At 39.1% G+C, this 4,395-nt stretch overlaps 1 non-coding gene across 1 annotated transcript; it reads right to left on the bottom strand.

The window, feature by feature from the left end:
- Nucleotides 1-231: 231 nt before the first annotated feature.
- Nucleotides 232-338, bottom strand: LOC125996792 (U6 spliceosomal RNA). Its single transcript, XR_007491470.1, has one exon. It is a non-coding gene; the product is annotated as a U6 spliceosomal RNA (small nuclear RNA).
- Between the last annotated feature and the right edge of the window lie 4,057 nt (nucleotides 339-4,395).

The raw sequence follows: 4,395 nt of genomic DNA, 5'->3' as shown, positions 1-4,395 counted from the left end.
CTCTGAGACACCTCGTCCCCTGAATCTCATCTTTTCATATTTGTCTTTCTCTTCCTCCACTCAATTTCTTTTCTTCTACTCATTATACTCTGGGTCCTAACAAGTTCTTGAAAGCTCCAATTTATGCATTGCATTCCTTCATGTACTTATTCTAAATACCACATGTGATATTACTCTGTATTTTTTTTCTTCTGGTTTACTTTATTTAACATAGTATCTTCCAGTTTCATCCAAAATATGGAACACTTCACAAATTTGCATGTCATCCTTGCACAGGTGTCATTCTAATTTTTTCTGTATCATTCCAATTTTAATTTTTGTGCTGCCAAAGTTATTACAGGATCTCACTTTTAAAAAGCATATCATAGGAGTACAAATGTAATCTAACCATTGTGTGGTATATAGAGAAACAAATGAAGAGAGTGGACATTGGTGAACTAAACAAACACTTGAATTGTGACAAAATAACTAATTATTAAGGTTATATGGCAGAGGTATGGAGAGAAGTAGGGATGAGGTTGACTACAAATGACAAAATGGTAGTAATAGGTAGTCTTTGGATTATGGTAGTAATAAAAACATTTGAATAGAAAATAATAAATATTAACACAAATAAAAATTAATGTTAAAATTTTCCTAGTTATCTCTCCCAAAGTGATACAAAATATATTTATTTTGTTAACTCATACACAAGAGAAATTTTCAGCCATTATTGACTGATAGCCAATATTATTTCTACTATCCTCTACCAGTTTATTTTAAAGGAACTCCCAAGAAAACTTTACCCTGGGGGTGTTTTTTCAAAGGTGAGTAAGAGCACACACTTCAATGGGTAAAATTTATAATTATCTTTCCCAAAGAAATTTGAGTATAGAAAATCCCATCAAAAATGGGGAGATATGGAGCCGGAGAGATAGCATGGAGGTAAGGCATTTGCCTTTCATGAAGAAAGTCATTGGTTCAAATCCTGGCATCCCATATGGTACCCCGAGCCTGCCACGAGCAATTTCTGAGCGTGGAGCCAGGAGTAACCCCTGGGCACTGCCAGGTGTGACCCAAAAACCAAAAAAAAAAAAAAAGGGGGGGGGGAGAAATGTCAACAGAAACTTTCTAAAAAGAAAACATACAATATCCAAAAGTATGGACATTAAAAAAATGCTCTGCATCACTAATTATCAGGAAAATGCAAATCAAAAACAGTAATGAGATATCCCTTCAGACCATATAGACAGATAGCCATTAAAAAGACTAAGACAGCAAAAGCTGGCTCCCTGTGTGTGACACCAGGCGGGGAAAATCCGCAAAAGTACACCGGCCCAGTGGGGCTCAGCTGTGAAAGACTGTGAGTGTGACCTGTCTATGTCTGTCTACTGTCCTCTTGCGTGAAACTCTTGCGAGTGGGGCAAAAAGAGGCTGAGGAGCACAGCCGCTCCGCTTCGCTACGCGGCCGTGCACTCTTTCTAAGGAAAGAACTCCATTGCAACAAGAAGGAAAAATCACACTAAGAACGGCGCTATATCACAGAAGCAAACATTTCTCTCTGGACTGTCTTCTCTGTTGCATGCTCGGGCCTAAGATTTGTCCCAGTGTGAGGCTTCATCCACGGAGGACTCCCCTCCCTTAGAGGCAAGTCAGCCCATCCAGAAAGGGAGGAGCCAGAGGAGTGTGCTGCCTACATCATATAGACAATGAATACCACTGCAACACGTAGAAAAACCCACAATACAAGTGTGACAATGGGGAAACAACGCAGGCCAGCATCAGACATAGAGAATGAAGATGACAATTCTGAGGACCAGATAATGACTGAACAACTAATCAACCTCTCAGATAAGGACTTTAGACTAGCAATATGGAAGGTGCTCAACAGACTCCAAGAAACCATGGATCGAGTTGAACAGAACACTAATAAGAACCAAGAAAATATGAAGGCAGAAATGACAAAACTCCAAACTGAAATAACATGTCAACTAACAGGACTGAAAAAGTCAGTAAACGAAGTGAATGACAAAATGGATAAGCTCTGGGACAGGGTATCAGAAGCTGAGAATAGACTTGGTGCTGTGGAAGATGAGATACATAACAATTCCATACAGCAGGAGAGATTGGACAAAAAACTTAAAGCAAATGAGCAGACAATGGAAAAATTAGTCAAAGAATGGGAACAGACGAAAATAGAAGTCTATGATAAGATCAACAGAAACAACTTAAGAATCATTGGAGTCCCAGAGACCCAGGAAGAAAATTTCCAGGAAGAATCAATGGTCAAGAACATCATTAAAGAGAAACTTCCAGAGCTAAAGAATATATGTGATCAAATCCTGCATGCCCGAAGAGTACCAACCAAAAGAGACCCCAGAAAAACCACCCCAAGACACATCCTAGTCACAATGACAAATCCCACAGATAGAGACAGAATTCTGAAAACAGCAAGATCAAAAGGGGAAATCATGTTCAAGCAAGCTTCCCTGAGATTTACAGCAGACCTGTCACCAGAAACGCTCAATGCCAGAAAGCAGTGGTGGGATATTGTGACAAGACTGAATGAAATGAATGCTTCACCCAGAATACTATACCCAGCAAAACTCACTTTCCGGTTTGATGGAAGAATACATGGTTTCACAGACAAAAAACAGCTCAGAAACTTCACAGACACAAAACCAGTCTTAAGAGAAAAACTGAAAGACCTAATCTAAGACAAGACTACCCAAAAGACACACCAAATTTTGAAATAAAGATGGCGTTAAATCCCAGGACAATTCTTTCTCTCAACGTCAATGGACTAAATGCACCAGTTAAGAGACACAGAGTGGCTAAATGGATCAAAAAACTCAATCCAACCTTCTGCTGCCTACAAGAAACGCACCTGAATAGTCAGAACAAACATAGACTCAAAATAAAAGGCTGGAGAAAAGTTATCCAAGCAAACAACACCCATAAAAAAGCTGGAGTGGCCATACTAATATCAGATAATGCAAACTTTATACTCAGGAACGTTGTAAGGGACAAAGACGGACATTTTATATTAATCAAGGGGTACGTAGAGCAGGAAGAATTCACTCTCCTAAACATATATGCACCGAATGAGGGGCCAGCAAAATATTTAATACAACTGTTGACAAATCTGAAAAATAATATCAACAACAACACAATAATTGTGGGGGACCTTAACACGGCTTTGTCAACACTGGACAGGTCAACCAGACTGAAACCCAACAAGAATATACTAGACCTGAGGAGAGAAATGGAAGAAAGAGGCCTAGTGGATATATATAGGACACTCCATCCCCAGAAACCTGGATACACATTCTTCTCCAATGTACATGGGACATTCTCCAGGATAGACTACATGCTGGCACATAAAACATACCTCCATAAGATCAAGAGGATAGAAATTTTGCAGACTACCTTCGCTGACCACAAGGCTCTGAAATTATTTGTGAACTCCAAAGGGACTCAGAAGAAACACTTTAACACCTGGAAGTTAAACAGCCTCATGCTCAATAACCAGTGGGTCCGAGATGAAATCAAGGAGGAAATAAAAAGGTTCCTGGAAACAAATGACAATCAAGACACAAACTCTCAGAACTTATGGGACACAGCAAAAGCAGTACTGAGAGGAAAATTTATAGCTTTGCAAGCACACATCAGGAAGGAAGAAGGAGCTTACCTGAGTAGCTTAATGACACAGCTAATAGAACTAGAAAATGCTCAACAAAAGGACCCAAGAATAGGAAGACAGAAGGAAATAACAAAGCTGAGAGCAGAAATCAACGAAGTGGAAACTCAAAAAACAATCCGAAAGATCAACGAAAGCAGAAGTTGGTTCTTTGAAAAAATAAACAAGATTGATAGACCACTGGCAAACCTAACAAAGAAAGAGAGAGAGAGAAACTTGATAACTCGTATCAGGAATGAAAAAGGAGAGATCACTACTGATATGACAGAGATTCAAAGGGTAATCAGAAACTACTTTGAAAAACTCTACGCCACTAAAAATGAGAACCTGGAAGAAATGGATAAATTCTTGGACTCTTATAATCTTCCACGGTTGAAGGAAGAGGATGTAGCATATCTAAACACCCCCATCACCATTGATGAAATTAAAACAGTAATCAAATGTCTGCCGAAAAACAAAAGCCCAGGTCCAGATGGATTCACTAATGAATTCTATCAAACTTTCCAAGAGGAACTACTGCCAATCTTGGCAAGACTCTTTCATGAAATTGAACAAACAGAAACACTTCCAAATAGCTTTTATGAAGCCAACATCACCTTGATACCTAAACCAGACAGAGACGCTACCAAAAAAGAAAATTACAGACCAATATCACTGATGAATGCAGATGCAAAGATCCTCAACAAAATCCTGGCAAATAGGATTCAATGCCTCAT

Source organism: Suncus etruscus, chromosome 18, assembly GCF_024139225.1.
Source record: "Suncus etruscus isolate mSunEtr1 chromosome 18, mSunEtr1.pri.cur, whole genome shotgun sequence".
In the NCBI taxonomy this organism is placed as follows: Eukaryota; Metazoa; Chordata; class Mammalia; order Eulipotyphla; family Soricidae; genus Suncus; species Suncus etruscus.
This window is presented reverse-complemented; position numbering and strand designations above follow the sequence as displayed.